Source organism: Procambarus clarkii, chromosome 34, assembly GCF_040958095.1.
Source record: "Procambarus clarkii isolate CNS0578487 chromosome 34, FALCON_Pclarkii_2.0, whole genome shotgun sequence".
NCBI lineage: Eukaryota > Metazoa > Arthropoda > Malacostraca > Decapoda > Cambaridae > Procambarus > Procambarus clarkii.
Genome location: NC_091183.1, coordinates 21558897 through 21572516, shown reverse-complemented (window position 1 = coordinate 21572516; position 13620 = coordinate 21558897).

Genomic DNA, 13620 nt, shown 5'->3' with positions numbered 1-13620 from the left:
TGTTCAAATAGCTTCGGCTATCAATTCCTTATGTCCGGTCGTGATGGTCAAGCGGATTAAGGCGTCCCTGTACATACCAGTTGCGTTGCTCCTGGCAGTATGGGTTCGAGTCACTTCTGGGGTGTGAGTTTTCAGTCGCATATAGTCCTGGGGACCATTCAGGCTTGTTTGCATTTGTGTTCCTCACGTGTTCCCCAAAGAATGAGGTGATTTGATAAAATGCTATGCCCAAGATTACCATCCGAGTGCCGACGGGGGAGTGGTTCAAATTGCTTCGGCTATCACTTCCTTATGTCCGGTCGTGATGGTCAAGCAGATTAAGGCGTCCCTGTACATACCAGTTGCGTTGCTCCTGGCAGTATGGGTTCGAGTCACTTCTGGGGTGTGAGTTTTCAGTCGCATATAGTCCTGGGGACCATTCAGGCTTGTTTGCATTTGTGTTCCTCACGTGTTCCCCAAAGAATGAGGTGATTTGATAAAATGCTATGCCCAAGATTACCATCCGAGTGCCGGAGGGGGAGTGGTTCAAATAGCTTCGGCTATCACTTCCTTATGTCCGGTCGTGATGGTCAAGCGGATTAAGGCGTCCCTGTACATACCAGTTGCGTTGCTCCTGGCAGTATGGGTTCGAGTCACTTCTGGGGTGTGAGTTTTCAGTCGCATATAGTCCTGGGGACCATTCAGGCTTGTTTGCATTTGTGTTCCTCACGTGTTCCCCAAAGAATGAGGTGATTTGATAAAATGCTATGCCCAAGATTACCATCCGAGTGCCGGCGGGGGAGTGGTTCAAATAGCTTCGGCTATCACTTCCTTATGTCCGGTCGTGATGGTCAAGCGGATTAAGGCGTCCCTGTACATACCAGTTGCGTTGCTCCTGGCAGTATGGGTTCGAGTCACTTCTGGGGTGTGAGTTTTCAGTCGCATATAGTCCTGGGGACCATTCAGGCTTGTTTGCATTTGTGTTCCTCACGTGTTCCCCAAAGAATGAGGTGTTTTGATAAAATGCTATGCCCAAGATTACCATCCGAGTGCCGACGGGGGAGTGGTTCAAATTGCTTCGGCTATCACTTCCTTATGTCCGGTCGTGATGGTCAAGCAGATTAAGGCGTCCCTGTACATACCAGTTGCGTTGCTCCTGGCAGTATGGGTTCGAGTCACTACTGGGGTGTGAGTTTTCAGTCGCATATAGTCCTGGGGACCATTCAGGCTTGTTTGCATTTGTGTTCCTCATGTGTTCCCCAAAGAATGAGGTGATTTGATAAAATGCTATGCCCAAGATTACCATCCGAATGCCGGCGGGGGAGTGGTTCAAATAGCTTCGGCTATCACTTCCTTATGTCCGGTCGTGATGGTCAAGCGGATTAAGGCGTCCCTGTAAATACCAGTTGCGTTGCTCCTGGCAGTATGGGTTCGAGGCACTTCTGGGGTGTGAGTTTTCAGTCGCATATAGTCCTGGGGACCATTCAGGCTTGTTTGCATTTGTGTTCCTCACGTGTTCCCCAAAGAATGAGGTGATTTGATAAAATGCTATGCCCAAGATTACCATCCGAGTGCCGGTGGGGGAGTGGTTCAAATAGCTTCGGCTATCACTTCCTTATGTCCGGTCGTGATGGTCAAGCGGATTAAGGCGTCCCTGTACATACCAGTTGCGTTGCTCCTGGCAGTATGGGTTCGAGTCACTTCTGGGGTGTGAGTTTTCAGTCGCATATAGTCCTGGGGACCATTCAGGCTTGTTTGCATTTGTGTTCCTCATGTGTTCCCCAAAGAATGAGGTGATTTGATAAAATGCTATGCCCAAGATTACCATCCGAGTGCCGGCGGGGGAGTTGTTCAAATAGCTTCGGCTATCACTTCCTTATGTCCGGTCGTGATGGTCAAGCGGATTAAGGCGTCCCTGTACATACCAGTTGCGTTGCTCCTGGCAGTATGGGTTCGAGTCACTTCTGGGGTGTGAGTTTTCAGTCGCATATAGTCCTGGGGACCATTCAGGCTTGTTTGCATTTGTGTTCCTCACGTGTTCCCCAAAGAATGAGGTGATTTGATAAAATGCTATGCCCAAGATTACCATCCGAGTGCCGACGGGGGAGTGGTTCAAATTGCTTCGGCTATCACTTCCTTATGTCCGGTCGTGATGGTCAAGCAGATTAAGGCGTCCCTGTACATACCAGTTGCGTTGCTCCTGGCAGTATGGGTTCGAGTCACTACTGGGGTGTGAGTTTTCAGTCGCATATAGTCCTGGGGACCATTCAGGCTTGTTTGCATTTGTGTTCCTCATGTGTTCCCCAAAGAATGAGGTGATTTGATAAAATGCTATGCCCAAGATTACCATCCGAATGCCGGCGGGGGAGTGGTTCAAATAGCTTCGGCTATCACTTCCTTATGTCCGGTCGTGATGGTCAAGCGGATTAAGGCGTCCCTGTAAATACCAGTTGCGTTGCTCCTGGCAGTATGGGTTCGAGGCACTTCTGGGGTGTGAGTTTTCAGTCGCATATAGTCCTGGGGACCATTCAGGCTTGTTTGCATTTGTGTTCCTCACGTGTTCCCCAAAGAATGAGGTGATTTGATAAAATGCTATGCCCAAGATTACCATCCGAGTGCCGGTGGGGGAGTGGTTGAAATAGCTTCGGCTATCACTTCCTTATGTCCGGTCGTGATGGTCAAGCGGATTAAGGCGTCCCTGTACATACCAGTTGCGTTGCTCCTGGCAGTATGGGTTCGAGTCACTTCTGGGGTGTGAGTTTTCAGTCGCATATAGTCCTGGGGACCATTCAGGCTTGTTTGCATTTGTGTTCCTCATGTGTTCCCCAAAGAATGAGGTGATTTGATAAAATGCTATGCCCAAGATTACCATCCGAGTGCCGGCGGGGGAGTTGTTCAAATAGCTTCGGCTATCAATTCCTTATGTCCGGTCGTGATGGTCAAGCGGATTAAGGCGTCCCTGTACATACCAGTTGCGTTGCTCCTGGCAGTATGGGTTCGAGTCACTTCTGGGGTGTGAGTTTTCAGTCATATATATATATATATATATATATATATATATATATATATATATATATATATATATATATATATATATATATATATATGTGTGTGTGTATCACGAAAATAAACACGTGATTAAAAATGTGACAGTGTCAGACCACGGAGGAAAATTAAAACAGGAATTTCTTTAAGTACTTTCGTATATTAATACATCTTCAGAAGGAATGTTTTACAGGTCGAGTACTGGACTTAAATAGGCAGGAGAGAAAGGTGGAGTGAGGTGAGGTACAATACGTGGACACTGCAGAGGGCCTATTGGCCCATCCGATGCAGCTCCCATTCATAACCACACACAGGCCCACACTTGGATAATCATAGCATAAAATAGTAAATATTTACAATGAATTAGTGAGACAAATGTGTTCCAATGATCCTACTTAAATCGCCCTTTAATTGATCTATTAAAAATGGATCTAAGTTATATATACCACTGCTAATGTTCAAATTATTTTCTTTTGTGATCTGTATCAAAGCAGATTCAATTAAGTTTCTGTTATAGGTGCTTTTACAATTCGTTATTGAAGAAGCCATCTCCCATTCAATTTAGTGAGCATCTTCTGACAGATGAACAAACAAAGCATTAGACAATTGGCCATGTCATACAGAGTATTTATGTTGCGAAATTCTACATTTCAAATCTTTAGATGTTTGACCAATATAGAACTTACATAGAAAAGGAAATTTCTGTTTCAATTTTCCTCCGTGGTCTGACACTGTCATATATATATATATATATATATATATATATATATATATATATATATATATATATATATATATATATATATATATATATATATATATCGTACCTAGTAGCCAGAACGCACTTCTCAGCCTACTATGCAAGACCCGATTTGCCTAATAAGCCAAGTTTTCATGAATTACTTGTTTTTCGACTACCTAACCTACCTAACCTAACCTAACCTAACTTTTTCGGCTACCTAACCTAACCTAACCTATAAAGATAGGTTAGGTTAGGTTAGGTAGGGTTGGTTAGGTTCGGTCATATATCTACGTTAATTTTAACTCCAATAAAAAAAATTTACCTCATACATAATGAAATCGATAGCTTTATCATTTTATAAGAAAAAAATTTGAGAAAATATATTAATTCAGGAAAACTTGGCTTATTAGGCAATTCGGGCCTTGCACAGTAGGCCGAGAAGTGCGTTCTGGCTACTAGGTACGACATATATATATATATATATATATATATATATATATATATATATATATATATATATATATATATATATATATATATATATATATATATTATTAAATATGACCGAAAAAGTAAGATTAATAATTCTAACACGAATTTTCTCAATCTTTCGTACATTACGCTTCACTGTTGGAGGTAAATCAAAAATCACTTCTCCAAAATTCATTTTTATTTCTAGTCTGACGCGACACGGGCGCGTTTCGTAAAACTTATTACATTTTCAAAGACTTCACAAATACACAACTGATTAGAACGTATCTCTGATTTTATATCTACATTTGAGTGAGGTGGGAAGGGTGATGTGGCATTAACACAAGACAGAACAGGAGGGGATATTAATAGGGTATTAAAAGTATCAACACAAGACAGAACAGAAACAATGGGTATTGAATAGAAGTGTTTGTAGAAAGCCTATTGGTCCATATTTCTTGATGCTTCTATATTGGAGCGGAGTCTTGAGGTGGGTAGAATATAGTTGTGCAATAATTGGCTGTTGATTGCTGGTGTTGACTTCTTGATGTGTAGTGCCTCGCAAACGTCAAGCCGCCTGCTATCGCTGTATCTATCGATGATTTCTGTGTTGTTTACTAGGATTTCTCTGGCGATGGTTTGGTTATGGGAAGAGATTATATGTTCCTTAATGGAGCCCTGTTGCTTATGCATCGTTAAACGCCTAGAAAGAGATGTTGTTGTCTTGCCTATATACTGGGTTTTTTGGAGCTTACAGTCCCCAAGTGGGCATTTGAAGGCATAGACGACATTAGTCTCTTTTAAAGCGTTCTGTTTTGTGTCTGGAGAGTTTCTCATGAGTAGGCTGGCCGTTTTTCTGGTTTTATAGTAAATCGTCAGTTGTATCCTCTGATTTTTGTCTGTAGGGATAACGTTTCTATTAACAATATCTTTCAGGACCCTTTCCTCCGTTTTATGAGCTGTGGAAAAGAAGTTCCTGTAAAATAGTCTAATAGGGGGTATAGGTGTTGTGTTAGTTGTCTCTTCAGAGGTTGCATGGCTTTTCACTTTCCTTCTTATGATGTCTTCGATGAAACCATTGGAGAAGCCGTTATTGACTAGGACCTGCCTTACCCTACAGAGTTCTTCGTCGACTTGCTTCCATTCTGAGCTGTGGCTGAGAGCACGGTCGACGTATGCGTTAACAACACTCCTCTTGTACCTGTCAGGGCAGTCGCTGTTGGCATTTAGGCACATTCCTATGTTTGTTTCCTTAGTGTAGACTGCAGTGTGGAAACCTCCGCCCACTGCAATGTGGGCGGAGGTTTGTTGTTAATAATGTACAACATTACATTGTTAATAATGTTGTTGGAGGTACATATAATTGTTGGAGGTACATTGTTAATAATGTACAACATTATTAACATTAAATTCCATTTGCCAAGTGGTGCTCCATATACTTATTTTGTCCAGGTCATCTTGAAGGGCATGCCAATCATCTAAGTTTCTTATCCTTCCTATTATCTTAGCATCATCAGCATATTCATATAATTATGTATACCAACTGGTAGATCATTTATGTAAACAATAAACATCACAGGTGCAAGAACTGAATCCTCTGGTACTCCACTTGTGACATTTCTCCAGTCCGATACATTGCCTCTGATCACTGCCCTCAATTTCTATCAGTCAGAAAGTTTTTCATCCATGTTAGAAGCTTACCTGTCACCCCTCCAATATTTTCCAGTTTCCAGAACAACCTCTTATGTGGAACTCTATCGAAAGCCTTTTTTAGGTCCAGATAGATGCAGTTAACCCAACAATATCTTTCCTGTAATATCTCTGTTGCTCGATCTTAGAAACTGAGTAAATTCGATACACAGGATCTTCCAGATCGAAAACCATACTGTCTGTCTGATATTATATCATTTCTCTCCAGTTCTACCCATTTAGTTTTAATTATTTTTTCCAATATTTTACTATTACACTCGTCAATGATACCGGTCTATAACTAAGGGGGTCTTCCCTTCTTCCACTTTTGTAGATTGGAACTATGTTAGCCTTTTTCCACACATCACCTACAACTCCTGCAAACAGGGATGCCTGAAAAATCCGTTGAAGTGGAATGCTGAGCTCAGGTGCACATTCTCTCAGATCCCATGGTGAAACTCCATCTGGACCAACTGCTTTGTTCTTATTTAGCTCCTTGAGCATTTTTCCACTTCATCTCTAGACACCTCTATGTGCTTTAAGTTGTTCACTGGAATTCTTATTGTGTCTGGTTCCCTGAAGATTTCATTTTGTACAAACACACTTTGGAACTTTTCGTTTAATGTTTCACACATTTTCTTTTCATTTTCCGTGAATCTATTTCCCATTTTCAACCTCTGAATATTATCCTTTGCCTGCAATTTGTTGTTTATAAATTTATAGAATAGACCTGATTCTGTTATACATTTGTCTGCAATTCCTTTACCAAAATTTCTTTCTGCCTCTCTCCACACTGACGTGTAGTTGTTTCTCGCATCTTTGTATCGCTGGTATGTTTGGGGGTTTGGCCTCTTCCTGTATTGATTCCATTTTTGTGTCTTTTAGTCTCTGGCCCTCTCGCAATTTCTGTTGAACCAATCCTGTTTCCTAGTTCTGCACATCTGTTTTGGTATAATTTTTTTGTGCCTTTATCATATATTTCACAAAACTTGATATACATCTCATTCACTTCCCTGCCTAGCAACAAGTCTGTGTGTGTGTGTGTGTGTGTGTGTGTGTGTGTACTCACCTAATTGTGCTTGCGGGGGTTGAGCTCTGGCTCTTTGGTCCAGCCTTTGGTCCTGTGTGTGTGTGTGTGTGTGTGTGTGTGTGTGTGTGTGTGTGTGTGTGTGTGTGTGTGTGTGTGAGTATGTACTCACCTAGTTGTACTCAACTAGTTGTGCTTGCGGGGGTTGAGCTCTGGCTCTTTGCTCCCACCTCTCAACTGTCAATCAACAGGTGTACAGGTTCCTGAGCCTATTGGGCTCTATCATATCTACACATGAAACTGTGTATGGAGTCAGCCTCCACCACATTACTTCCTAATGCATTCCATTTGTCAACCACTCTGACACTAAAAAAGTTCTTTCTAATATCTCTGTGGCTCATTTGGGCACTCAGTTTCCACCTGTGTCCCCTTGTGCGTGTGCCCCTTATGTTAAATAGCCTGTCTTTATCAACCCTGTCGATTCCCTTGAGAATCTTGAATGTGGTGATCATGTCCCCCCTAACTCCTATGTCTTCCAACGAAGTGAGGTTTAATTCCCGTTGTCTCTCCTCGTAGCTCATACCTCTCAGCTCGGGTACTAGTCTGGTGGCAAACCTTTGAACCTTCCAGTTTAGTCTTATGCTTGACTAGATATGGACTCCATGCTGGAGCCGCATACTCCAGGATTGGTCTGACATATGTGGTATATAATGTTCTGAAAGATTCCTTACACAAGTTTCTAAAAGCCGTTCTTATTTTAGCCAACCTGGCATATGCTGCTGATGTTATCCTCTTGATATGAGCTTCAGGGGACAGGTCTGGCGTGATATCAACCCCCAGGTCTTTCCCTCTCTCTGACTCTTGAAGTACCTCATCTCCCAAATGATACCTTGTATCTGGTCTCCTGCTTCCTACCCCTATCCTACCCTTATTTTCATTACATTACATTTGCTTGGGTTAAACTCTAACAGCCATTTGTTCGACCATTCCTGCAGGTTGTCCAGGTCTTCTTGAAGCCTCAAGCTGTCGTCCTCTGTCTTAATCCTTCTCATAATTTTCGCGTCGTCAGCAAACATTGAGAGGAATGAGTCTATACACTCTGGGAGATCATTTACGTATATCAGAAACAGGATAGGTCCTAGCACAGAGCCCTGTGGGACTCCAATGGTAACTTCACGCTATTCTGAGGTCTCACCCTTCACTGTAACTCTCTGCTTCCTATTGCTTAGGTACTCCTTTATCCACTGGAGAGCCCTACCTGTTACTCCTGCCTGTTTCTCCAGCTTATGCATCAACCTGTTATGGGGTACTGTGTCAAAGGCTTTCCGACAGTCCAAAAAAATGCAGTCCGCCCATCCTTCTCTTTCTTGCTTAATCTTTCTCTCCTGATCGTAGAATTCTATCGAGCCTGTAGGGCAAGATTTACCCTCCCTGAACCCATGTTGATGGGTTGTCACGAAGTCTCGTCTCTCCAGATGTGTACTAGTTTTTTTCTCACAATCTTCTCCATCACCTTGCATGGTATAAAAGTTAAGGGCACTGGCCTGTAGTTCAGTGCCTCTTGTCTTCCACCCTTTTTGTATATTGGGACTACATTAGCAGTCTTCCATATTTCTGGTAGGTCTCCCGTTTTCAGTTACCTACTATACACTATGGAGAGTGGCAAGCAAAGTGCTCCTGCATACTCTTTCAATACCCATGGCGAGATTCCATCCGGCCCAACAGCTTTTCTCACATCCAGCTCCAATAGGTGCTTCTTGACCTCATCTCTTGTAATTTCTAACCTATCCAAGGTCACCTGGTTTGCTGCCACCTCTTCTAGCGACGCGACATCTCCCTTTTCTATTGTAAAGACCTCCTGGAACCTTTTGTTGAGTTCTTCACACACCTCTTTGTCATTCTCTGTGTACCTGTCCTCGCCCACCCTAAGTTTCATCACCTGTTCCTTCACTGTTGTCTTCCTCCTGATGTGACTGTGTAGTAGCTTTGGTTCAGTCTTGGCTTTATTAGCTATATCATTTTCATACCTTTTCTCACCTGCTCTTCTCACACTGACATACTCGTTCCTGGTTCTCTGGTATCTCTCTCTACTTTCTGGTGTTCTGTTATTACGGAAGTTCCTCCATGCCCTTTTGTTCAGCTCCTTTGCTTTCATACATTCCTTATTAAACCACGGATTCTTCCTTTGCTTCTCTGTTTTTTCCTGTCGGGCTGGGACAAACCTGCTTACAGCCTCTTGACATTTTTGGGTGACATAGTCCATCATGTCTTGTACGGACTTGGTTCCGAGTTCTGTGTCCCAATGTATATCCCATAGGAATTTATTCATTGCCTCATAGTTTCCCTTTCGGTACGCCAGCCCTTTGGTTCCCAGTTCTTTTTTGGGGGTGATAATTTCCAGCTCAACCAGGTACTCAAAGCTCAATACACTATGATCAATCTTTCCCAAGGGGGCTTCCAACTTAACTTCCCTTATATCCAACTCATTTAGGGTAAATAACAGATCAAGCAAGGCTGGTTCATCCCCTCCTCTCATTCTTGTCGGTCCCTTGACGTGTTGACTTAGAAAGTTTCTCGTTGCCACATCCAGCAGCTTAGCTCTCCATGTTGGTCTCTGTTCCCCCAATCTATCTTCTCATGGTTGAAGTCTCCCATGATTAGAAGTCTGGATCCGTTCCAGCTAGCCACAGAAGCTGCTCTCTCTATTATATTGATGGTGGCCAAGTTGTTTCTATCATATTCCTGACTGGGTCTTCTGTCATTCGGTGGGGGGTTATATATGACTACTATTATAATTTTCTGTCCTCCAGTTGCTATGGTGCCTGATATGTAGTCACTGAAACCTTCACAGTTCTGAATTACCATCTCTCTGAAACTCCAACCTTCTCTTAGTAGCAAAGCTACACCACCTCCTCCTCTCCCTTCTCTCTCTTTCCTCACTACATAGTAGCCCTGTGGAAACACTGCGTTTGTTATGATTTTCGTTAACTTTGTTTCTGTGAGTGCTATTATGTCTGGGTTTTCTTTTAGTGCCCATTCTCCAAGTTCACTTGTTTTATTTGAAATCCCATCTATGTTAGTGTACATCGTCTTGAAGCTCACTTTCTTCTGTTCATTTTCATGTCCCTTTCTTGGCGAGCATTCTGCTGGTGTGGGAAGCTGTTCCGTGGGTGAGAGGATCTGTGAGGTGGTTTGCAGGGTCTCAGAGGATTTTGGGGTGGGGGGGTGGGGGTTTAAGGGAAGGGGGGACAGGTAGGGTGTGGGTTAAGGAGGTAGGGGGGACATGGAGGATACGGGGTGAGGGGGGGGAGGAGGGATAGGGGGGGGATAGGTAGGAGGGATAGGGGGGGGGGAAAGGTAGGAGGGGGGGGCATGATGGGAATGGGGAAGGGATGTCAGGGTCAGAATGGGGTGGGGGGGAGGGAGGTTTGGGTGGGGGCAGGTAGGGTGAGGAGAAGGGAGGGTTTCTATGCTGAGGGGGAGAGTGGTGTTGGTCCCCCCCCCCCTCTGGTGTTGCTGGGATGCTGGTTTTGGGTTCTCCTCTTGTCTTTGGGACTGTTGTGTTGAGGGCTGTGATTTCCTGATTTGCTCCTCTCTCCCTGCGCTTCCTCCTTGCCTCTGCTGCCCTGGCTCTGTCCTCCTTCGTCCTGTCCCTCTGCAGGAATTCTTTTTTTTATCCCTCCATATGCTACAGACGACTCTTCCTTTCGAGAATGTCCTCCTTCGTGGTTTCGTTTGTAAACATCACCTTTACAAGTCGGTTTCTGTCCTTGTTGTACCAGCCCAACCTGAAAACCTTTTTTTTTTTTTTTTTCTGAGATATATACAAGAGTTGTTACATTCTTGTACAGCCACTAATACGCGTAGCGTTTCGGGCAGGTCCTTAATCCTACGGTCCCTGGAATACGATCCCCTGCCGCGAAGAATCGTTTTTTCATCCAAGTACACATTTTACTGTTGCGTTAAACAGAGGCTACAGTTAAGGAATTGCGCCCAGTAAATTCTCCCCGGCCAGGATACGAACCCATGACATAGCGCTCGCGGAACGCCAGGCGAGTGTCTTCCAACTTCCTACTGAACTACCTTCTCAATGTTATGTACAGCCCCTTCCATCTGTAACCCCTTCAGTAGCCCATGTACTGCCTCTCTATTCTTGCCATTCCATTCTTGCCTGTTGGATCCTTCCTGTTCTTTGATGCATACAACTACCACTGATCTTTTTCTCTCCAGCAGTTGAGTGGTGCACCTTGCTGCTTCTTGTGACGTAGCTGCTTGCATCGCTACCTCCCTCACTGTGTCCATTGCTTCTGAGCTCTTCTTCAGTATATCTGCAAATGTTTCAGGAACAGTGGCATTCCCTTCCAATGTAACATTCCCACCTTCCCTTTGGATGATAATCTGATTCTCGGTCTCTTTATTTTTCTCTGTGAGAGATTTGATCTCCTCCCTTGCTGATGCTAGCTCACTTTGCAGATTGTTAATTGTAATCCTCATTTCATTCATCTCCCTCCTGAATTCCTCCAGAACTTGGGTTAGCAATTCCTTCGTTTGATCTCCCTGGTTGCTTCTCGTGTCCCTGTTGCGGCCTCCTGCCATTATGCCCCTTGTCAAGAGAGAGAGAGAGCAAGAGAGAGAGAGAGCAAGAGAGAGAGAGAGAGCAAGAGAGCAAGAGAGAGAGAGCAAAAGAGAGCAAGAGAGAGCGAACAAGAGAGAGAGAGCAAGAGAGAGAGAGCGAGAGAGCAAGAGAGAGAGAGCGAGAGAGAGAGAGCAAGAGAGAGAGAGAGAGAGAGAGAGAGAGAGAGAGAGAGAGAGAGAGAGAGAGAGAGAGAGAGAGAGAGAGAGAGAGAGAGAGAGAACGTGTGTGCGCATGGGATGGGGTTACTAGGAGGTGAGGTGTTCAGCTTACAGCAGGTAAGAGAGGTGGAAGAGAAGGGGTAAGAGAGGGGGGTGGATTATGAGAGGTTTTATCTCCTTTCCACGAAAGGTGTTAATCCCTTGTAGCCTGTGTGTGCGTGTGTGTGTGCGTGCATACGTACTTGGGTTTGAGTGCATGCGTGCGTGCATACGTACTTGGGTTTGAGTGCATGCGTGCGTGCGTGCGCGTGCGTGTGTCACTAGTTCCCGTAAGCGGTAACTTCTACCCAGAATGAGCCACACCGAGATTTTAAATATATATACTATCCTGAACAAGAATTTGATAATATTTTGCCTCACACTGTACACCTGATTACTTGACCAGAGAGGGGGTACATACCAGACTGTTTCCCGCTCACACAACTAGATGAGTAATGATGATGTATGGTTGACGATGGTGCTCCCTCATCGCCTTTCCACTTGGTGATTCTCTAAGTGCTAGTAGATTGACGATGTCGATTCTTTTCTATACAAATCTCTGGAGTCACAGTCACCACCCAACAAACACAGTCAGCAGTTCCACGGCGGGTCGTCTCACCTGGCAGTCAGGTCAGGTCAGTTCACTACGTGGTCCTCCACACTGTATGCACCGGTGATTCCACTAGCTACACTTTGTTTTTTTTGCACTATCGCTAGAGATATGACTATGCTATGTAGCACCCTGCTAGCTACACACTGCGAGAGGCCAAATACTATGATCTAGCCTCAATAATCCTTCAATGTCCTGAGAAATTGACGAATTTCCGCGGACCTCGCTAATCGCCTGTGTCTCCTACGGTCACTGGCCTACTACTGTGTGTGTGTGTGTGTGTGTGTGTGTGTGTGTGTGTGTGTGTGTAATTACCTAAGTAATTACCTAAGTGTAGTTACAGGATGAGTGCTACGCTCGTGGTGTCCTGTCTTCCCAGCACTCTTTGTCATATAACGCTTTGAAACAACTGACGGTCTTGGCCTCCACCACCTTCTCATCTAACTTGTTCCAACCGTCTACCACTCTGTTTGCGAAAGTGAATTTTCTTATATTTCTTCGGCATCTGTGTTAAGCTAGTTTAAATCTATGACCTCTTGTTCTTAAAGTTCCAGGTCTCAAGAAATCTTCCCTATCGATCTTATCAATTCCTGTTACTATTTTGTATGTAGTGATCATATCACCTATTTTTCTTCTGTCTTCTAGTTTTGGCATATTTAATGCCTCTAACCTCTCCTCGTAGCTCTTGCCCTTCAGTTCAGGGAGCCACTTAGTAGCATGTCTTTGCACCTTTTCCAGTTTGATGATGTGCTTCTTAAGATATGGGCACCACACAAGAGCTGCATATTCTAGCTTTGGCCTAACAAAAGTCGTGAACAATTTCTTTAGTATATCACCATCCATGTATTTAAAAGCAATTCTGAAGTTAGAAAGCGTGGCATAGGCTCCTCGCACGCTCGCACGCAAATCCACACAAGAGCTGCATATTCTAGCTTTGGCCTAACAAAAGTCGTGAACAATTTCTTTAGTATATCACCATCCATGTATTTAAAAGCAATTCTGAAGTTAGAAAGCGTGGCATAGGCTCCTCGCACAATATTCTTAATGTGGTCCTCAGGTGATAGTTGTCTATCTAGAACCACCCCTAGATCTCTTTCTTTATCAGAATTCTTTAAAGATTTCTCACATAATATATAGGTTGTTTGAGGTCTATGTTCTCTTATTCCACATTCCATAACATGGCATTTATTAACATTGAATTCCATTTGCCTAGTGGTGCTCCAT